The following is a 23254-nucleotide window of genomic DNA, read 5'->3' as shown; positions in this document are numbered from 1 at the left end:
CACCACAGCCAGTGTGGCTTGCTTCAAGGTTTAACGCTTTATTAGAAAATGAGAGGTTAGTGCATGTTCCAGAGGAGAAGGAAATTTATTGTTGCCCTGGCCCTGCAGCAAAGCAGAACTCAAATAACCCAGGCACGGGAAGGACTATAAATCCCCCAATGGCAATCATGCTGTGAAAAGGACGGTGACAGCAACAGCAAAGTTTGGCCAGTTAATATTTCTCTCATCTGAGTGAGAAAATAGCAACATTTAAAATGAAATCTCTGCTGAATTATGCAAGGAGAGAAAAAGTGAAAGCTGTGAGCCCTTTGCAGACTCCTCAGTTGACACGGTGCAGCAGGAGGTGCAGGTCTGCAGAGGTGCTCCCCAGGAGCAGCCGGGGCTCTCCTGGGCTTCCTACACATCACACTCCTCTCTTGCAGGACGCCTCAGGTGCCTCCAAGCAGTTCTGGGCAGGTAGAGGCTTTCTGTCCAGCCTGCCCTCACGAGATTTCCTGCCTTGCATGGGGTAAAGCAATTCAGCCTAGTCTGCATGCTTTGTGAATGTGAAAAACAAGGGGAGAGCGGGATTAGGAGGGAGGAACAGAGGAAGAGGGAGCTCTCTGACAAACCCCGGGCAGGTGGTTAAAGCTCTCGAAGGGTGTGAGAAGATGCCAGCACCCTGGTGCGATCGAGGCAGCTGAGCTCTCAGAGCAGCACGAGCTGGAGCCTTCCTCACCACCTAGGTCTGTCCTGGCACGTGCACTCGTGCTGCCACGGGAGCTGCCTGCAGGTGCCTTTCTTTCCAGCGCTGCCGCTACCTCTGCAGCAGGATGGAGAGGTTCACTCTCACCCTGAAAGCTCTGCCTAACTCTTTTTCCATTGAAAGGCCAATTAATTGTGAAAAGCTTTTGTTAATTTTAATTTTTGGTAGTAGTAGTTTTGAATTCATACTTGCCCTCACATTAAAATTAAAGGTTCTTGTTTGATAGTCCTGGGAACTGTAGGGAACACATAGCACAAGGAAACATTTCAGCTCAACGGACCCTGTAAATTTCCAGAATATATTTTTGTTTTAAGCTTCAGGTGAAGGGAGCAGGAGTAATCGATTCTCCCTCCTGGCTGGCCCTGAACTGCTGATGCTGTGGGTAGACTAGGCAGCATCTACCCATGACACTGCTGATGGTACTGGAGGTCAGTCAGACATCCTGGGCCATTTTGGTCTGACAGGTTTGCCCTTAAAAACTGATTTTCCATGGGCAGAAAATACAAACCAGTGGGGGCATGCCAAGGGGAGAAATCTGGATCGTTCTGGTCTGACATCTGAAATAACCAGCTGTTAACCTTTGAAATGTGGCCAGTGCTGGGGATGGGGATGGTTCACACGGCCCTGCTCCTCCCTGTGCCTGCCTACTCCGTGCAGCAGCAGCACAATTTAAAACCCTTCACATTTGTGTCATTAGCCCGTTAATCCAACACCTTCCTCCAGCCTGGTACCACAGTGAGGATTTATGGTTCTTACAGACCAATTTTGCTATCCCAGGGGGAAAATCAGCATCTTGTTATGGATAAAATGACAATAAATGAAACGGCCATTAATTTACGATCTTGCCACACAGTGGCACTCAAACAGATTCCTATTAATGGTTTGTTATTACCACCATCCCATACAGGGCTAATAGCAGCTCCTGGGAAAAACTGTGTCTGAGTCCAGAGACAGCGCTGGCAGCTGGGGCTGTGCAGGGCACAGCCACGTCCCCTGCGATGGCCCCAGCAGGAGCTGGGAAGGCGCTGGGTGTCCAAGGGCAGACTGGAGTTGGCCCCTGTGCTACAGGCCCAGGGGCTCCCCTAACCTCTCCCGACACCTCCCGGGGGGTGACCAGGGTCTGGCGGGGCCCCGGGGCTGCCCGGGCTCTGCCCCATTTCCCAGTGCCCAGGGCCTGGCCCTGACAAGGACCCCTTCGCTTTCTCAGGGAAGAAACATCTCAGCACAGCTCATGAAGCTGTCCTTCCCTACACAGTTTGTAATTCAGAACCTTCCTTTTGCAAAGGCAAAGCAAAAAGAGAAGCTGAGCCAGCTGCATCCTCCCCAGGGGCAAATGGAGCCAGAAATGCACTTGTAAAGGTGCATGTTGGACTGGCAGGGAAACCTTGTACCTCTCGCCTCTGCTTCCCTTCACACCGTAGACAATCCCAGGGGATTATTGCCTGCTAACAAGTAGCTCTGTTGGGCAGCGGCTTGATTTCTGATGCATTTTAATCCCATGGTAACCATTCCATGGTAAAGGTATTTGTACCATTGGTATTGGTACCAATTCCATGGTAAAGGAATTTGTGGAATATTGCAGACGGACAGGAGTGATTCCTGCCCAGTGGAAAGACAAGGCACGGGGCTCCTCCTGCTAGCCCTGTTGTTGCGAGCCTGGCCTCCTGCATATTCAGTGATGGTGCTGTTAGCATTGGGGCAGTCTAAGTGGAGCTGGAAGCCACACTTCAGTGGATGCAGAGCTGAGGAACTGCTCTAACGAAGATCAATAGGCCGAGGATGGAGGCTACCATATAGAAAGGAGAGGAAAAGAGGGCTGGCTGCTGGCTGGGAGTGTTCCAGGGGAGCAGTGCAAGCAGCTGATTTTTCTGTTTGCTTGCAGCTCAGAAAGCCCAGGAACATTGGCTTGGCATTAAAGAACTGTTCAAAAACTTCAGCAAAGCAAAAAGCGCTGTAGAAACCTCAAACAAAGGCTAACCTTTCTATGTGGTCAAAGTGCTTAATTTGGTCCAGAATAAAGAACAAAGCTTCCTCACTGAATGTACTTTTTAAGAATATTAAGTTGCTTCAGATGGACACCCCCTCAAAACTTCTGCTTAGAATACTGTCCTTTTTAAAGGCAAATCAGGCAAATTCATTGGCAAAATCAGACTCAATCTGTGAGAAGTTTCACTTCGTTTCTTTGCCACAAAATACTTCATTAGAAGAACATCTTCTGGCTGTTTTCTCGTGCCTGCATGGCTCCCCGTAATAAGAGCTTGCCAGGACAGCGAGGTGCCAGCTGGACTCGGAGCTGCAGAGCTGCCCCCTGCTTCCCACAGGGCCCCGAAGGCAACGGGGTGGGGGGGGCCTGGTGCTGTGCTGGGCTGAGGTCCCCGACTCAGGACCCCTGCACCACGGCAGGGCTCGGCGTGTGCCCCTGGGGCCGAGGCAGAGCCGTGCTGTGCTGGCGGCAGTGGCCTTGCACCCCCAGCCCAAATCCAGCGCTTCTGCTCCTGCTGCGTCATGTTTAATGCTCAGTTTGCCAAAGAGCTTTCTTCATGACAAGGAAACATGATTGGAACTGGTCTTCATAAACACACTTTTACAGTAATAGAATGGAATAAATAAATGCTCCACTATATCTCCCACCGCCACCTTTATTTACATTTTAAGTGACCTGTTATTACTGACCCCTCTGCCATAAACGCCTAATTGAGAGGAGGCCACTGAGCAAGCAGGGACGATGTGAAAATGCATTATGTTAAATAATTCATAACGAGCCCTGTGGTTGTTTCAGTGATATATGTAAATAGGAGAACCTTATTTTTTAACTTACTGTCTATGTTGGTTTATGAATTTTAAAAGGAGAAAATATTCATTCTGTAGTTCGGTACTGAAGGGTTTCTTTCTCCCTGAAGTTGCGTCCCCAGTAGCCAGCTCCCAGCTGTGAGACAGGAAAAATGTGCTCACAGACCTCTTTCTGCTTTAGCACATTTTAAATCTATTTATCCCTGTGTTTTATCTGTGACTCAGTGACAGTCCCTGCGGGTGCCACCAGCAGATCCAGAGGATGGAAACTGGCACCTGGGGCGGGAACACAACATCTGCATGCTGGGGCACCAGCAGAACGCCCTTCCCTGGCTTCTGGCTGCAGAGACCCCAGCCCTAAAATCCCGAGTCCAGGTTTCTCACTGGTTCAGGATGGATGTCTTTCCTGCAGAAAGGGAGCCACAAGTGAGCTCCACATGAAAGAAAGATAAAGAAAAGCCAGCCACTCCAGAAGCAGACAAGGTTAAGCACCTCTCTGCCATGATGGAGGACCTGAGTCAGGTCCCCAGACACCCTTCGCTATATCCTGGGCCTGCAGACCAGGTGGGAGCACCTGCTGCATGGTCAAAGGATATGCAGAATACTGCTGGAATTAATTTTGTCTCCTGACATCAATGCCTGTGTTGGACAGGCCTGAACATGTGCAAGTGGAAGGATCCCCACAAATATACCAGCCTCAGTTGTTGCAGTTCCCTTCTCCACACAGGAAGGTTTCTTTCCTTCTAGAGGTCACTGCCCTGGTGTCCCCAAGCTTGGAGCTCTCTGGCTGCACAGTGCAGCTTGTGTAGATGCCTCGAGAGGATTGTGCAGGTGATCAGGGCAGAGATGCAACACTAACACAGTGCTTTTGGATAAGCAGCCCAAAAAGAGGCGATTGCTGATGTGCCAGAGCCTGATGAGCCTTGCTTCGCCGCCCTGCTCCACTCCCTGCTGTGTCTAACAGGGAAACTACAGCACAAGGGAGGGTGCATGCCACGGTGCTTTACAGGCAAGTAATCCCACCTGCCGAGGCAGCCAGCAGTGAATTGCCTACACAAGGCGAAAGTCAAACCAGTTTGGAGGCTGGACAAAAGCCACATGAGGTTCCCTTGTTCTCCCCAAACAGCCCCCACATGGGGAAACACTCTGCACATTTCGGGCAATGCAGAGCAACCCCATGGAGCACACCTGGGCTTTGTGCTGGGACCTTGTGCAGTGCTGAGACCTACCCACTTGTTACAGCTCACATAAGAAAAGTAATTCCCTTTTATCACCCTTTTATTCCACCTTTTAATTCAACATCATGTTTCCTCTTCGTTATGAGAATGGGATAAGAGGAGCTCCCAGACTGTCTTTTCAAGACCATTCATTATTTATTCATTCTTTTTACCTTGTTTTTCTGTCTGTCCTTATTTGAAATTTTTTTTAGCCCTTGGTATTATTCTTGTCCCTCTCTAGTTGTCATCTATTCCTCTAGAGACAGGGTAATCACTCCAAGAAAACTGACTTACATTCAATGGCAAAAAGCTTCATTAAAACCCAGTTAAGGTTCCCAAAGGTACCTTCCGTTCTTCAAAAATATTCAGCAAACCTGGTACTTTCCACAACATGAACTGAGGAGTTATGGTGCCACCCAGGCAGGGCTGCGATAGCCCTGTGCAAGTGGACACGGTCTCTGAACCGGACCGCTCTCCAAAGCACGTGGCTGGTAACTTTATTTCACCAGCGCAGGGTGCCGTGCACAAGCCCTGCAGCTTCCTGGCAGCACCCTCAGGGCCGTCCGTGCAGCCAGCTGCAGGGAGAAGCGCTGCCTCCTGGCCAGGGCTGAAGGGTGCTGTCCCCAGAGGGCGTGCTCGCCCCTGTGGGGCTGCTCTGCTACTGCCAGCCTCAACCGGTGTCTGCACATTTTGTACATCGCTGCTTGCCCTCCCTGCCCTTTACAGCTCATTAACACGTTTGTTAACAAACAGGACCAACTGCAGAGCTGACACCACAGCTGCTAAGACGCAGCGAGGTGCGGACGGATGCTGCCTCCTGCCGCAGCTGCTCCATGGCCAGCCAGGGCTGCTGGAAGCCTTGCGCCTGCCCGTGCAGAGCGGGGCAGGAGGGCTGGGCCGGGGCTGCCGGCCCCCAGCACCGCTCAGCCTTCAGGGGCGAGCAGCACCCGTGTTTGGCACAGGGAAGCAGCGGTGCAGAACCACTTGTCCGCAGCCCTGAAAGAGGCTGCAGGCGCCGTGAGCGTGGTTCTGGTGCCTGGCCTTGTGCTGCAACCCCTTGGGCTGGCCTCGTTTTCAGCAAAACCCCTCTGGGCTGGCAGGCAGCTGCCTGTGGTGCAGAGGGTGGGAGCCACACCTGGCTGGGACCCTGGGGCAGCATGAAGCTACTGCACAGGAGACAGAGAGGGCAACTGGGAAGGGAACTACCGCCCTGCATCAGCTGTCCGTAATGCCACCTGGAAGTTTTCCTGGGGTTAAAGTAACACCAAACCATGGCTCTGTGCAGTGCTCCCCTCCCTGCAAGCATAGCAAAAAAAAAAAAAAAAAAAGTGATGATGATCAGGCTGTGCATCATTTAGATACAACAAATGCTTTTAAAAATGTCAATAACAGGGTAATCGAAGTGTCCAGCCTGGCCTCACCACTTCTGCTTGCCTTATTGAAGGCCGAGGCCGTTTGTCCGACAGGGGAGCAGCTCCAGAGGGGCCGCAGCTGCTGCCTGTCAGGGCTCATGGGCTGCAGCTGCTGGGCAGTTTACAAAGGGAAGGGGGCCAGGGCCTGGTGCTGCTGAGGGTTGTGCCCTGCCTGTTCTGGAGGCTGACAGTGCTGGGGCTTGTTCTCCAGGTGGGTGCTGGGGGTGTGCTGCCGTGGGCCCTTCCCTGGCGTGGCGTGGTGTGGGGGTCCTGCTTGTGGTACGCGCTGAGAGCGGTGCTACCAGCTACCTCTGGTTGCTCCTGGTGTCACAGGGCCGTGCAGCTTGCTTGCCTTGCTCCAAAACTGAGCAAAAACTGGTATCACCTTAAATGGTGTGGGCTCTGCAATTGATGCTTCGTGCGCTCTGAAATGAGGATGCACTGGGAAGAAAAGAGTGTCTGTGTGTAGTGTGGCCCAAGAAGGGTGAGGCAGAAAAACTTAGCTTAAAATAACTTAAAAAGTCAGTCTCTTTCCTCCTACGGCAGAGGAGTAATTACTAGTTTGTAAAGCTTTTAATTTTTTTTAACGCTGCATATAAATATTGCTGCTCAAGAGTTCAGAGGCAGGGACTTTAAATCTAATCCACATTTAACAAGGCTATTAAAGAAAATGTTTAAGCTGCCAGAATTTAACTGATTACAATATTTAATAAATCTTACCAAAAAAAAGATGCCTTTAAAAAAAAAGGCAGCAAGGAGCCAAGATCACATGGCTTTTATATATGCACTACTGAGAATGCTTTAATGGGAAATGGAAACCCAAAAGATGCAATAATCCTGCCAAAAAGGCTCGCAAATGTATTATAAAAATGTTTAAAGCTCCATTTAAGTTTTTCTAATTAACTTGATAATGACACCAGCATCCCCTCTCTATCAGTCTCCTGGCAGATCAGATGCATCTGATTGTTAGAGCAATCTTAAGAGTGTGAGAAAAGTGAGATTTTTCCCCTTTCCTCCAGGGGCCTAGGGCAATGCTTTCGGCCATCCTGTGGCACTTGGGTTGTGTTGGCTGCAGTTGCTTGGCTCAGGGTGGGGAGGTTTGCTCTGGGGAGCAGCTGGCGCCCTGGGCAGGGGGTGCCCTGCTTGCCCCGTGCCTCCAGCAGCCGGGGTCTTTCTGCTGGCAGTCAGCAAAAGGCAATGGCCAGAAGCTGCTGCTGTCGGGTGCTCCGGGCGGGGGCTGCGGAGCTCTGAACAGTTCTGGCTTCCAGAGGGGCTGCAGGGCACTGCTTCCTGGGGATCTCAAACGGAGCAGGACTCCACCAGGTAGCCACCCCTCAGCTGGAGTTCTTGGCCCACTTCTGTAGGCCTTGCCCCATTCTCATGGACAGCAGGGGCCCTGTGGGGTTACTGCCACTGTCCTCAGAGCATCAGGCGTAGGCTTTGACAGCATCTGTGCCTGGTTGGGCTGCTGGAGTCAGCCCAGCATGTGGATGGGGGACAAGGAATCAGGTCTCTGCCAGGAGGTGTCGGCCCCAGGGGAGCTTTGCTGCTGCCCTTGCCAGAGCAAGCCAGTTTCTGGTCTTGGTGCTGAGAAAGGGGAAAGGTATTTGGGAAAGGCATCCCAGTGAATTAGTGGAGGCATGTTTTGAGACTGCATTTCTTGTTGGCTGAGTCAGAGAAATGGCCCTGAGCTGCAGTATATATTTTGCAGGAGATATTAACTGTAGAAAATCAGAGGTCAAGGCAGAGTCATATAATTTCATGGTTGAAGACTCGTCTGTAGCAGAAACCTTGCTGATCAGGTGTTTGGTATTGTAGGGGGAGTGCCACTGAAGGAGCACTGACAGCATTTGGGGCTGAGGTGTGGTACCAAACACCCAGCGTACCCTGAGCTCTGACCCTGGCAGGAGCTGAGGGCGAGGGGCATACCTGCTGCCCTGAAAATCCCATTTCAGGAGTGCTCAGGCCTCCCAGATCCTCGCATCTGGGCATAGATGTGCACTGCTGCTGCTCCTGATGCCTGTGCCAGGGGAGGTTTGCTCTTGCTCTCAGCCCAGGCAGAAAATGAGGGTACCGAAGCAGTGCTGAATCTCTTCACATGCCCCCCCCCAAATGGACCTGAGGTCACTAGCTGACTTCCAGGGCTACTGCTGCCATTCGCTGCTTGGGACCAGTCTGATCTAGGGCTTTCAATAGCAGGTGTTCTCCTGAGCTTTTCATCTGTGTTCTTTGTCTCTCGTTCCCTCCCTGCAGCTTGCACGCCTCACAGCAGCACAGGAGGAGAACAGCTGTGATACCCTGCGGAGTCCCCCCAGAGCTGCACGGGGAGATTCTCCTCTGCTCGTGACGATGCCTCTGTTTACACACCAGCCTGCTTGGCCCCCACCTCATGCTGGGACCTGCTGCCATGCTGCTTGTCACCGTGTCCCAGGTGCTTTGCCAGGGTGCTGACGGGCAGGGTGTAGCTTCTGGAGGAGCTGTCTGTGTGCCCAGGCCCCGCTGCCTCCTGCCCCGCGCCTGCCGCAGCCGCCGGCCCCAGCAGCGCCCTGCCCTCCCTGTCCCGGGGAGCAGCACGCTGGTGGGGATTCCTCACCGACAGGAGATTCGGCTGCTGCTGAATCTGTTCAGTGCGGGCTCTTGTAGAGCACAGGATTTCGATTGGAATGGCATGTGATATGGAGCCAAGCAACTCACGGAAGTCTGTTACATCAACGTAATTGCCTTAATCAGCCAAACTTGTAATCTCTGTGCAGAAGGAGGTAGGGATTGTTTGACAAGGCCTATTTTCTATTGCTCCATGTGAACTGGACTTATCTCCACCTGTTAAATCTTTATGGGTCCCCCCTGGATTTTCCTATTATTTTTCCCTTGAGACTGTGGTTACTCCCCAGTAGTTTATAAAATGTCTCTAACTCCCCTAAGAGCAGATCTTCTGTTCATCCTTTCTAAATATCAAGGTCCTTGTTAGTCTCCTTATTTTCCAGAACACTAATTTATTTCCCCTTGACTCCAAACCTGAATAGAAACAAGCAATGGGGCTAGGTGCTTTGCTTCTACCTCTTCCAAGGTTTCATGGAAGTGAATTTTTCAGGCATGGGATACTGTAATAATTACCACTAGTTCTGTGACAGCCTCAGCTAGTAACTGATTGCAAGCACTTATCCGTGTGTGGTAAATGAGCATAATGGTTCTGAGTACTGAACAAAAGTAACTGCTGAATGTGTGGAGAAGGTGCATACAAATCATGTATGTACATTTGCTGTGCCACTGGAAATAAGACCTGCCATCGTTGGAGTTCTTGTCACTAAAAGTCTGTAATCTCCTTTTCTTGAACCGTGTGAAGGTATGTTCTGCTGTCCTATAGCCTTCGTCTGCTTCCTAGATCTCCTGTCTTTGCTTGCGTAGATGGTGATTTCCTTCCCTCCCATCTGTGTGTACACCTCTATACCCAGTTGCGCTCTCTGCATCCCAGCAAAACCTTTCAACCAATGTTATTCTGCCTCTCCAGCCACTTGCTAGCCAGCCCAAGCACAACTGGACCAGGGCTGTGGAGGGGAGGGAATATGTATGGGGCGTTGGGACTGCATGTCCTTACTGCGTGCTCTGTGGTGACAGCAGCACGTTGCTTGTGTGCTTCAGCTATTTACATAGCTTGTCTGCAGAAAGTGATGGATGTGCTTGTAATAGATGTGGGGCATGCCAGATGCGTGGTCACAGCACTTCTTTATGCCTTTAGAGTGACAAGTGCTCAGATGCATTCTCATACTGTACAAATTGTCTAACACTTAGATCTGTCAGACACAAATTCATTAGCCAGGTATATTCTGAAGATACGATCTCCAGGGCTGACCCATGCTGCCTGTAGACTCTCAGGCAGTGATGATGCTGGCCTGTGGGATTCTGCTGCTCTCATGTGCTGCTGCTGAGCACGGGTTCACCCAGCCTGCCTGAGCCTGCTGCTGTCGCCTCCTGATGGGGTTTTATTTCTTCTTTCTTCTCCAGCTCAGCACAATTTGATTTGCTCTGCCACATCTCACAGCAATGTTAATCTGCATTATTTAAACTGAGATTTACTACTACTTAAAGTTTTAATCTGGAAACTCTTTCTAGGACTATAGAGCAATTTTCTTGCTATTTTTCAACACTTCATTCCAGCAGCAATATCCTACAGTGCCGTGTGCTCATCTTAGGCTTCATGCAACAGCTCTTTGCAGTGTGGTGTGCCTGTGCCCTGGGCTTGGCTGCATGAGCTTGGAGAACAGGGGTGGGTTTTGTCCTAATCAGTCTCATTGCTCAGCATTCTCTTCTTCAAACAACAACTTTGTGTGTGATGAGCAGGATGGCTTGGTTCTGTGTTGTGAAGGGTCTGCTGGCTCCACAGCCACCCAGACTCTGGGTATTTTTAAGGTGGCTCTGGAGACACCTTTGCAACATCTCTGCAGCCACTTGACAAGTACCTTCAAAAAGAGCCCAGAAAAATGTGTGGGTCTGCAGCATGTGTTGCTGTAGGCTTTGGGTGAGATGCAGTCAGTGCAGGATTAGTGCTGAAAAGAGTGGAGAAAATGACTGCTATTTATGAGTATCTGCTGTCCCTGGTCTGGGCAATGTAAAGCGGCTCTGACAGCACGTGGCTGACTTGACAACCATTGAGGTATTCACCTAATGCAGCAATTCCACAACTTCAGTGGAATTCATAAAATGTGCCTCGACAGATTCCCTGAATCATCGCAGCAGGATGCCTAACCCCCATGGAGAGCGGGAGCGCAGGCATTCCTGTTACAATAATAATTGTATTTCTGAAGCATGTCTCTCCTGCCAAGGGCCTAGCAGAGACGGTTTTGGAAGGAGGACCTAAGGAGGAGATGCTGCAGCCAGACCAGGCGGTGCGGGGGAATGCTCTGCTGCAGCATCTGCACCCCTGGTGCTTCTGGAGTGAGGCTGCTGGGTCGAGGTGCTGAGGGGAGCACGGTTCTGGTGTATGGGGACCTGGGGGCATCCTGCTCGACAGCCCTGCCCCAAATGCCTGCTGGAGCTGCAGCTGGGAACAAGTCAGTGCCCCACAGAGCCTGGGGAGCACCAGGGCTGTGGTGGCGTGGGCCGGTCTGATGTCTCTGCGTGTTCTTGGGCACTGGCCTCACATGAAGGAAAGCCCTGTTCTCCGGGAGGAGAAGTAAGCCTTCTGAGAGATCTCCAAAATGCTGTCAGTTTATAAAGAGCGGATGGCGATGTGGCTGCGCACTGTCTCTCCCCATGCTGATAATGATGCCCTGGAAGTGGCAGCTCGTGACACAAAAGGGTTTTTCCTGCTGGGATCAACCCACAAGCTGGGGAATGAGTACGTTTATTTCATGGGCATCCATGAGATCCACTGCTGCTTATTTTCCTGTTACTGCTACAGGTTAATCATTTTGCAGAAGCACCTTGCTGCTCTGAGACAAAGATTTTTTTGCTGAAAACCAATAGAAGACAAAAAGAGGAAAGCATCTTTGAAAACAGTAGCCAAAGAAAAATGCTAGATTTTTTTTTTTAGGGGAAAAATCTTTTAACTAAGTTCTGATGCCAGGCTGCACTTGCTTGGTGACCAGCATCTCCGTGGGGCTGGCTCCTCTGGGCGAGCCCTGTGGCGCTGGGGTCTGGGTACCCCCAGGGCTTCCCGCTGCTCCCTGTGCTGCCGTGCAGTCTACACCACCCAGGCCTCCTGCACCTGCAGGGGCACTTTTGCTGCTCAGGCTTTGTTAGTGGCACTTCTTGTCTCGGTGTGACCTGGGCGGGGGGGGGTTTCAAACCATGCTTACATTTGTTAAAGAGGCTGCATGTATCATATGGGGTAGATACTTTGAAAAACAAGAGATCGATGTGAGTGTTGAGCTACTTTATTGGCTCGTTCACTTATTAGTGAATGTGGCTCCCTCCTTGCTGTTTGTGCTCAGAATGGATTTTTATTGCTTAATTCTCTGTAAGTGAAGTGCTAGCAAATTGTAAAATCCTATTGCTTAACATGTAGCATTAAGTATTGAACTAGCAAAAGAATCAATTACAGGTTCGGTCACTGATTAGCTTGACTTTTTATGGAATTTAACGTCAAGTCTCATTATAATTCTGCTCTTTAATTCAGAAAATACAGCACATGTGGGAGGGATAATGGCTCAGAGTAGCTCTGCTCCACCTCTCCTGCTGCAGTGTGCCAGCGAGATGCTCAGCACCCATCTTCCGAGCAGCCCTGTGAAGCCCTGGGTGGGGAGACGACAGCTGAGCCGTGCTGCTCGGCCGCCTGCTCTGGACTCTGTTCTGTAAGGACAGGGCTGACCCTGAGCCAGCAGCTGCTCCCGCCCCTGGGGACTTGTGGGTTCCGCAGCCCTGCAGGGGACACGTCCCGGCCTGAGTCTTGTTTTCCATTTCTCTGCCCTCATTTTCTTGTCTGTGGAGGAACCAGGGTCTGTCTACAAGGTTCAGGCTGCTCGCACCATGGGCCCTCCTGCACGCTTTTCCTGCTCACTTGACTCATGGTTCCCTGCAAGCTGGTGAGAGGGGGAGCTGCTGAGTGAGCAGCTTCTTCGCTGAGAGGCTTTGTAGTGTGCTCTGCAAGCATGGACCAGCACCCTGCCACGCGCACCGGAGAAGAGCCCACATGGTGTGCTCTGCTGCAATCAGACTTGTGGTTATTCCATTACAGTCAAAGGCTGGATGCGAAGTAATGTACATTTGGAATCCGAAATACCGATGAGCCCCCTGAGCCTCTTGTCCCTGGGGAAACGTGCAAGGAACGGCTGTGAGTAGTTTGCAGGAACCTTTCAACGAGGGGCAAGGCTGGTGCCATGTGGCAGGAGACACAGGCACATCTGCAGAGTCCATCAAGGACCTTAAGTCTGGCTGCTGGTAAAATATCAGCGTAATGACTCAGGGCAAGTGAGGTATGAAGAGGTATCTGAGTCCAAATTAAAAATCCTAGCAGAAACATTTGAATCAATTGTAATCGGAGTTTGGTCTCTGCTGGAAAATCTCCAAGGAGGGAGCTGCAGGAATGCTGCGGTTTGCTCTGGTGCAGGGGGCTCGTTGCAGCTGCCCAGCAGAGGGCTGAGCTGTGCGGGGGGACAGCCAGCCTCGTCCCTCTGCAGCCCTCAAGCTGCAGGTGGAGGTGATGGAGAGCTGCTCTGCCCTGCGTACCACTTGTCCTGTGTGTAGCTCCTGCCCTGCTGCCGGTCTGGGGAACGTGTCTGTGTCCTAGGGCTCCTCCTGGCCCTGCAGGCTGGGGCCCCCTGGGGCCAGGACACCCCTCCCCCTGTGCTGCCTTTGTTGACAGACAAGTGCAATTGGATTTCCAAATTACACCAGCTCTGATTAGATTCAATATCCCTTTTCTCTAGCCAGACAGCCCTTAAATTCCTTTTCTTTCGATTGTGCAGGGACCCTTCCACACACCGCAGACCCTTCGGCAGGAAATCTTTGCTGTGCGGAGGCTGCTGCGTGCTGCTGCTGCAATAAACGGGAGACACGGCTCCAGCACAGCAGCGGAACAGAAGCAGGTTTTCCCTTACAGCACTGAGATTTTTGGAGGCTCCTTCTTGTCTGGCTGAGCTTATCCCCCTTCCAGGAGAAGCTCCTCTAGCATACTAATTTATATCATACTCATGCAATCCCCTTGCATCCTGAACGAGGATGGTTTGGGAAATTAAATTTTGTATGAAATGCATCAAAAATCCGATGTCCTCAAGCAAGACATCTGTTTTTCCATCCACCAAAAGGGAAGGCATAACCAGCCGCAGCAGCTCTGGGGTCAGCAGAGGGAGAAGGAAGGACCCCTTTGCTGCGGGTGCAGGGGCCATGGTGCTCGCGTCCCAGCGAGGACAAGGTTAGGTCAGTGTCCAGCACCATCGCAGCACGGCGCCTGCCTGGGAGTGGTGGTGGCCTGTGGCCATGTTGCACAGTGCCTGCGCGGTGCTTGGCACATTCTTGGTCCTCGGCAAGTAATAAATAACAATAATGATTATGAAAGCATTGTGCATGTGCCCCTAGGGCTCTGCAAAAAAAAACCTTTTACATTGAAAGCCAACTGTAACATTTTCCCCCTTGTCTAATTCACAAAATATGCCCATAAAAACAATAATTTATCTGTACAAGGGCAATTCCCTAGGTATTAAACCAAAGATTGATAGCTCTTGACTACCCTGTACTAGTAGAGAGTGAGACCCAGTGGAATTCCCTGGAACTTTGCATGAGTGCAGAAGCTTTTGGTGTTTGCATATACAAAAATCATTAAATGCAATGATATTTCCTGCCTGGGATTAAATTCTGGGATAGGTCTGGTGCCACACCCAGCTGTGTTCTCCTAGCGTGTTTGTGTCTTCCCCAGGCTCAGGGACTGGCTTACCCCCAGATTTTCAGGAAAGAGCTGAGAGCAAGTGCTTCTTCCTTTCTTCAGGCTTGACTTTCACATCATAGCTTTTCAACGTACTTAAATCTGTGTGGTGTTTAAAATTCAGCTATGTTTGTCGGAATTCAATTACCCCTGAAGATTACACAAAGATTATCAAAGTTGTAAACAGCAGAATATGCTCAGAGATCAATGAAGCGCAACAAAGACCATATTTAACAGGAGAAATAAAAGTAAGGGCATGCTGGCAAACTCTGACAGTGGAGCGTAATGTCGCATCATCACGCTGAAGGTTGGAAAGTAATTGAAATCTATGTTATAGCACAATATATCCCTGCACAGATTTGCAGTCATGGAGCACAGTTTCAGCTCTAATATTCAAGCAATTCATTTGGTTTAAGCAGACACAGGGTCTGAGCTGTTCTTGTTAAGTGTCGGTGTGGAACATCCGCGCAGGTTGCTCGGCGGCAGCAGTGCTGTTGCCCACACACAGCCCGAATTTCCCCTCGGCCCGGCAGCCTCCCCAGGGCGCAGCGGGTGCCTCTCATCCCCCGCGGGCAGCTCCCCTGCGCTGGGCGCTGCCCTGGGGCACGGCACCGTCCTGGGGCACTGCCCTGCTGCTGGCAGAGCAGCTGCTGCAAGAGGAGCCTGCCGTGGCTGTGAAGCAGCAGGTGGACGTGGTGCAGGAGCCTGGCTGCCAGCCCCTCTTCCCAGCAATGCCGTGCTCTCGTAAGAGGGATTTGTTTGCTCCGGGGGCTGTGGCTCTGCTCCATGGGGACTCCTTCCTTGTCAGCGCCCTTCCTGGTCGTGCCAGCTGCCTCGGAGTCCCCCGCAGCGATCTCCTCCAGCCAGCCGCACCTCCTTTGTGTTCTGTGGCTTTCCATTGTCATTCTGGATGCAATGCGACCAGCTGATTTTTCTTCGCTTTAATATATTGCCACTATAATACCAAGTCTAGCAGAACAATGAACTCTAGAGGATGGAGATACCTTCCTCCTGTTTTGCAAACTAAACATAATTTTTATTTGTGCTCAGATTTGTGGCTCCTGCAGGCGGAGCACGTGGGGCAGGAGGAGGGACCCACGGGGCAGGGAGCTGGGGCCGAGCCACTGCTGCTGCCGCCTGTCCCTGTGGTCCTCAGCAGCATTGACATTCAGAGGAGGATGCATCCTTTTGTCAAACACTACGGGGGTTTCAGAAGAAACCCTTCAACCCAGATTAATTACTGTTATCTGTACCCGCTGGGGCCCGGTCCACCTGCCTGCCTCTCGTCTGCTGCAGCCAGAACATACCGAAATACTCATTCCCTCTCTGCTTTCCTTTCTTTCCTTCTCTCTCTCTCTCTCTCTCTCTTTTTTTTTTCCTATTTACTTCTGCTTTAATCTGCATATTATCATCAGTGCAAAGACCTCTGAAATAACATCTGACAAATGATGCCTATTAAAAAAACCTCTGCACTGTCCTCTTTCACCGCCTTCCAATTTGGACTAGCACTATAACTATGCATCAATAGACAAGCAATATTATGTTAAGAACATGATAAAATACCAGCAGCTTCATAATGGCAGCAGCCAAATGGTAATTTCTGCTTCAGAAATTGGTCATTTATTTTGCTGGTCTGTTCTTACGTTCAAATTAGATGAAGTTTAATATACTGTAAAATTGAATGTATTCTATCCTTTTCAACAAATATGACATGTATGAAATGATTTATGGGTCTTACAAACCTTAAAATGTTAAATAATCTCCTTTTTCCTGTGCCTTAAGTCAGTGATGCCAAATACTTTAAGTACAGAGAAGCAAAACTTTATTAGCTCCCATCCTGATCATCACTTTATTTTGCTGCATTTACAGAGGCAGGAACAGTATTTAACATATTAGACTGAGTTTAGAAGCAGCCATATTAATTGGTACATTAATTTTACCCCATTAACTGTAATTGGTAGGAAAGCGATTCTTCCTGGGTGAATGTTGTAATTTTTGTTCTAAATTTTTAATAAAGTCACGATGGCTCTGCAGATGCCTAAGTGAGGCTGCTCCACGGACCCAACCCTTGTGCACCACCGGCCTCTCCCCAGGAGGCACGGGGCTGCCCCCGTGGTGCTGGCATCTCCCCAAGGTGGGAAGTTGGTCCTAGTCTGAGCTGAATTTAATCTCTGAGCTGCTTGCAGCACAGACAGGAGTAGGGGCTCCTTAACAGCATGAAGAAGAAGGGAGACAAACTCACCCTGGCTGCAACACCCCCCACAGGTCCGTCCGGTGCCCCTGGCGCCGTGCGGGAGCCTGCAACGAGGTCCCTCCGGCACTGCAGGGTCTGAACGAGCAGGGCTCTGCCCCCCTGGCCCACCAGTGGGCTGCTCTCCTGGCAGGTGTGAAGCTAGGGTTAACTTTCTGGATGGCTTCCCTAGAAAATTACTGACAATATGCAAATCCCACCTTGATTTGAAAATAGGCATTTATACCTGTTAAATCTGATGTGTTCAAATGTCTCGTGGTGTCCTAGGCTTGTGGCATTCAGCTTCAGACAAGGCTGGTGACAGCAGCTCCTCCAAAGCAATGGGGAGGCTGGTTAAATGGAGGCGGCCCTCGCCTGCAGGGTGTCTTAGCTACAGGTCAGGGAACAATTCACCGTCTGCAGCCCGGCAGCACGTTAAACCTTCTCCTAAGGTCTGGCCCCAGATCCCAGGGAAATTGCTGGGGCGGCTGCCCTGGCTGTGGGGTGGGGTGACGGATGATGTAGGAGCAGCTGAGGGGCAGGATGAGGGTGACACCCTCCTGGCGTACAGAAATTTAAAAGCAACTTGTCTCCTTGCCCTTAGCTCCTTCTTTTTTTCCTGATCAGCAGTTTGCCCCTGAGTGTAAGCCCAGAGCAATGCAGGCTCCTGCAGTCCGTTGGAGCTGCAGCCCTGTGCACCAGGATAATAGAGAAGCCTTTTATTCTGTTTATTTGCTCTATATAATTTTTCCTGCTCTTGCTGACCCTTCTGGGAAGCGTTCCACCCTTCTGTCTCTCTGCTGGGTGCCAGAATTGTTCAGCTTAGGCTATATTTGCATTTCATATCCTATTTAAACCAACATCATCAAGGTCAGAGCATACTGTTGAATTGGAATAGGCTAGAAGACAGCAATACCTCTTCATGGCACTCGCAGGTTTCCAGGAGCAGTACAGAAACCAGACCTCTGCCTGGAGAGTGCTGTGCCTTTACCACAGCCGCTGTCTGCAAAGAAGACTGTGAGCTGAGCACCACACACACACCCACAACCACACACACACACCCCAAACACGTGTCCTGGGGCTAGAGAATGCAAAACAGGCTCTCCTTTGCTTTACATCCCCTTATGCTAGCACAAGGCCCACTCCCAGCCGGACCCTTGGCAGAGACACCGGCCCAGCGCTGGGAGCTTGCTGTTTGGCTCCGAGGGCCAAGAGCCGGGCCCTTCAGTCAGCCGCCCGCTTCCTGGACAAGGTGCGGGGATTTGAAGGCAGCGACAGGGGCAGGCTGCCTGGCGCGCTCCCTGGAAAGGCCGGCAGCTCCGGGAGCAGCTGCTCTCTGCAGGGCACCGGGTGGCCCAGTCGGACGGGCGCTCGGGGCAGCAGGCCGGGGGGCACATGGCACGGCCGGTGCTGGCAGCCAGCCGAGCCCGGGAGGCTTCTCCGCTTGGGCCACCCCTGCTGCGACCAGCCCGTCCCACACAGCGCCAGCGCTGCCGAGCGGGTGCTGTGCATCGTGCCTGGCCCTGGCCGTGGGGGGTTGTGCCCACAGAGAAGGCACAGAGCTCACGTTTGACTCTTCTATTAAAGTGTCAGAGGAAATTGAATGACAGAGAAAATTCCAAAAAATGGAGTAACCCACCTGCCCCCAGAAGACAGCTGCATTTATGCCCCATCTCAGAGCATAACCTCAGTGCAGAGGCTAATGTGCAGCTCCATGTGCGCATGTGTGTACAAGCATAGAGCAGTATGCTGTATAGAGAGCTAAAATATAATGATTTTTGCATCCACGCACAAGCAGACTGCTTTTCCTTTCATTAAGGAACATTTCAGATGGAAAAGTAGCTGGATTTCTGATGTGAAAAAACAATTCTGCTGAAGACAGAGCTGTTTAGAATAAACGCCAGACACTGTGTGATGGAGACGTTGCATGGAGACTTAATGCTGGTCACATCTCTCTTCTCTGCCAGTAAGTCAAGGATGTGTCTTTGCTATTGTATTTGGTGACTCATCTCTCAAATAATCATCTCTGGGAGAATTTTGTGCCAAGATGAAAAAATGCCAGGATCCCAGAAGCGTATGTGTGTGTGAGTGTTTTCTTCTGAGCACACCCTAGGAGGGAGCTATGGGGCAGCTCTGCTCTTCCTTCCCCATGGCAGGCAGGGTGGAGGGGGGATGAGGGCTGGCATTGTCCAGTTGCTGGGCAGCCCCTGGTTTGGGCACAGGATGGGGAGCAAACAAACACAAATTCTGGCAGAATGCATTGCTGCTTCTCAGTGGTCCCACTTACCATGGTTTGAATCAAGAAGGGGGTCAGGCAGCCCAGGGCACCTGCAAAACCCGTGGGCACGGGGCAGCTGGTGACACACCTGCCATGTGTGTGCATGCCCACCTGCCTCAGGGCTGGAGCTGTGACTGCAGCGAGCACCCAGCAGCACCTGGAGGCTTCCCTCAGCCGAGGAGCAAAATATGCAGATTAGCTGAGTAAGTGAAGTGCAGTATGCTAATTAATTCAACAGACTCACTGTTCCATAACATCAAACCTACACAAGGAGGATGTGCTTGAATTAGCTTCCCCTGGAAAACATTTGCTTGCTGCTTAACAAAAAGTTACACAAACTTATTAAACGCTTAACAAAAACGAGAATATGAAAGAAACTGTAGGTGCTGCGTGGGCTAAATCCAAGCAGCTGTCCCCAGAGAGAGAGCAGGATTCCTCAGTGGCACTGGGAAGGCTTCAGCAGCAGAGACATGCCTGGTGATCCTGAAACGTGACAATAGCATTTTTTTTTTGTGACCTGGAAGAAACCCATAGTGTAAATGGCCAGGAAAACAGAAGCCAGGCACCATGGGCTGCGAGCACCACCTCTGTCCTCTCCCTGTCTCACCAGAGTGGTAGCCACATGCAAAAGGTCACAGGGGTGACAGACGTGTCCCTCTCCAGGAAGCTTTAAAAGCTAGTGCACAACCTGCTTCTCCTAAAGTACATGTGTAAAGTGCACTCACATCTAAAATGAAAACCAGCCCCGAATCATGCGTGCTTGGGCTGCTCTGTGATTTATCAGGGATAAAGCAGCCCCTAATGTGAGAGAGGAGATAATGGTGTGTGTCAATGGTGGCAGTGCACTCAAACACAGCAGTGTGTGAGCACCACCCTGGGGCACTGCTGCTCTCTGCTGCCTTCCAGCCATGCAGCCTCTTCCTCCTGCTCCATCTCTGCTGGGCTACGAGCCGACACTTCCATTGCACACAGGTCTATCTGGATCCAGACTGTTCGATGCTTGCCAAGAGAATCCGAAGAGAACTGCAGCTATCACCTGAGAGCACTACCAAAATGACTGATGGGGCTTTCCAGAGCACAAAACAGCAAAGCCCCGCAGCAGGAGCATTTGCTATCACCTGGGTACAGCTGAGAAGAGTGGATGGAAGAGACTGCTTCAAAAACGGGAAGAAAAAAGCTTTAGCAGAAAGGATTTGACAGCTGCAATCAGACCAGGAACTTAAGGAGCTGAGGAAAGAAAGATGCGGTTGGGCAGAGGAGGAAGGGGAGAAAGCAGTACACCACAGCCGAAGACATCCTCCGCACAAGCACATAAATCTAAATCTCCAGAAGACCTGTGCTCCTACAGCGAACACGAGCACCACGAGCGTGGAGCCGTGAGTCCATTATTTGGTATGACTCTTGGTATTTCTCAGAGGGACTTGCATCGAAGGAATCGTCATGTGAACCTGGTAAGGCCAGGTTGGATGGGGCTTTGAGCAACCTGGTCTAGTGGAAGGTGACCCCCTCATAGCGGGGGGGTGGAATTAGATGATCTTTAAAGTTCCTTCCAACCCAAACTATTCTATGGTTATATGATTCTGTGATTCTATGATTCTATAATTCTATGATTCTATGAATGGAAAGATTCCCTGAAAAAAAATGAATTTCTCAGAGCACTTGCTCTTAGCTGCTTATTCTGCTCAGACGAAATCCTTCCAGAGGGGAGCATGGTCACCCTCAGTGCCCTGCATACTCGTTGCTCCTTTCATTAGCTGCAACTTACTTATTCTGAGGATAGATTTCTGAGATAAAAGTGAAAATCACCCATTAGCTTTTCCTCATTAAACCAGAGTCAAGCCCCTGCTGCCTGGACCGTGCAAGGTGCTGGAGGTGCCGCGAGGCTGGGGGCTGAGCACAGTCCTCAGGGAGGGACCAGCCCGGCTGGGGATGGTGGAGGACACGGGCAGGGACGGTGACAGCCAGCGCCGTCCCCTGCCGGGGCTGCGCCGGCAGCTCCCGCGGGCAGCGGGGGCACGAGCTGGGCTGAGGCCCTCGCAGGGGCCCTGGGAACCACCCTGGAGGTGCAGCCCCGTGCGTGTACGGCTTTGCAGCACCTTGTATCCTCTGCGAAATGACTCCTGCTGCCACTGGGCTTTGCGGCACCTTGTATCCTCTGGGAAATGACTCCTGCTGCCACTGGGCTTTGCGGCACCTTGTATCCTCTGCGAAATGACTCCTGCTGCCACTGGGCTTTGCGGCACCTTGTATCCTCTGCGAAATGACTCCTGCTGCCACTGGGCTTTGCGGCACCTTGTATCCTCTGGGAAATGACTCCTGCTGCCACTGCCGTGCTTGGCTTTGCCTCTGTCGGTGCTGGGAGGCAGGCCTGACCGCTCTGTGGTACCTGCTGCTGGGGCTCCCAGCCAGAGCCCCTGCGTGCTCGCTGCGCGGCTCCCCCGCGAGCCCTGCAGACAGGCTTTGAAGGATGCTTACCTTATTAATGGGGGTATATTTATAACTGTTTATCTCTGTCCGTTGGGTGGAAAATTGCCAGATGTGTTGCTTGCCTTCATTACACAGACATCTCTCTTGTTATCTGGATCAGTGCTTTTGAGCAGTGTGTTACCATCACAGAAAAGCTCATTTCTTCTGTACGACGTTGATGTTTGTAGGATCTGCCTTACAGCAGTATGGAAAGCAACACCCATGGAGACAAGTCCCCGTAAAGTACAAATCTCTGTCCCCTGCTACTCTGGATATTAATATTGTGGGAGGAAAAGTGAGTAGCAGAGCTGAGAGATTCCTAATTGGGGGTGCAGCAGGGTTGTTGGCACAGGCTGTAGTGCTGCCAGCCTCGTGCAGGGCCCCAGGGGGCTGGAGTCGAGGAGCCCCCCAGGACCCAGGATGCAATGACCCAAGGGAGCGTCTGCGGCTGCCTCAGCCCAGGGCCCAGGAGCACTCCATCACCGCCTTGGGGTCTCACACACGGCTTGTAATGCCTGTTGTGGCTTAGTGTTATAGGATTCATTATGCTCTGTGACAGCGGTATATCTGAAATGGATGCAACTGCATATAGCAGCTATATGACAGCTCCTGTAATTGTTTCCTGGAAGCTAATACCACATGCCTACTTTGAAAGTGTCTGGAAAACCCTCCGTCAGGAAAACCCTCCATCAGGAAAACCCACCATGCTGACAGAGCACGGCCCACCGGCTGGGCTCAGGATTGGGTTGGGACCTCCAGGCCGACTGCAATGTCCTGGGAAGCACAGAAACCCCACATGCAGAAGAGGCTAGAGAGTCCCACAGATGTCCCTTCTCATGCAGAACCAAGGAGAATGGCAAAGAATGGATTTAATAGAAAAAAAAAGTCTCTAAGTAAAATGTTTTTCCTTGTTTCCCATGAAGCAGTGAATTTTTTTTACGGACAAATAGTCAGAGTGGAGTCCATTACACTCCATGCTTTTTGCCTTGAAACATAAATAGCTGCATATCATATAAGTGTTTGTTATGAGGAAATATGTATGCTAGAAAAAGTTGGACATTAAACCATTATCTCATGCAGAAAGCTATTGCTAAAGGGAGAGGATTACTTACTATATTAATTCTGTCCTTCACACTCCCATACATCTCTCTGCACATAATAACTTCAGTCACAAAGCGTTGTGTTGAAGGATCTGTGTTCTCTTCAGTTCCCGGTCCTTGGGGGTGGCGCATGGCACCCCCTCCAGCCCCGCTGCCAGGCCCAGCACAGGGGCAGTGGCTGTCGGGGGATTCTTTGTGCAAAGGCTGCCTGTTCCCTCAGAGGTCTTAACTGCAGCCATGCTTGCAACTGCTGCTCTTTGAGTTCAGTTTGCTTGGTGACCAAACGTTCACAGCAAAGTTTTGCTGGTGCCAGAAGCCCATCTGCAAAGTCTTCGTCTCTGATGGAAACCTTGTCCCAGGGTGGGCCTGCAGTCACATTTGCCTTTTGCTCTAGCTGTGTTACGCTACAGCGCCCCAGTATCTTTCTCCTCCACCATCCTAGTGCGTCACCAGGTTACAGCAGATATTTCTGTTAATTTGTAGGTAAACCTTTATGTGGAAAAGCCTTCTGATCTGGCAGCCTCTATCTCTGTACAAGGTGCCTATGGGAAATGCTCAGATCTATTTGGCTATTAGGCTTTGTGTTGCACCTAAAACTACACAAATAGTCCTGTTAGTGTTTTAAAGCAACAGTGAAGTGATCCTCAGGTTACCTGAAGT

The 23254-nt window shown here is 51.0% G+C and overlaps 1 long non-coding RNA gene across 3 annotated transcripts; it reads left to right on the top strand.

Moving 5' to 3' along the window:
- Window positions 1-4411: 4411 nt before the first annotated feature.
- Window positions 4412-14095, top strand: LOC308178372. Of its 3 annotated transcripts, none has more exons than XR_013939697.1 (3): window positions 5212-6375; window positions 8418-9507; window positions 13568-14095. It is a non-coding gene; the product is annotated as an uncharacterized lncRNA (long non-coding RNA). The 3 variants fall into 3 exon arrangements; XR_013939698.1 differs by lacking the exon at window positions 13568-14095 and adding an exon at window positions 12280-13515 and having other exon boundaries at window positions 6047-6375; XR_013939699.1 differs by lacking the exon at window positions 13568-14095 and having other exon boundaries at window positions 4412-6375; window positions 8418-10875.
- Window positions 14096-23254: the final 9159 nt, after the last annotated feature.

This window comes from Anser brachyrhynchus (assembly GCF_964034855.1).
Source record: "Anser brachyrhynchus genome assembly, chromosome: 15".
In the NCBI taxonomy this organism is placed as follows: Eukaryota; Metazoa; Chordata; class Aves; order Anseriformes; family Anatidae; genus Anser; species Anser brachyrhynchus.
This window is presented reverse-complemented; position numbering and strand designations above follow the sequence as displayed.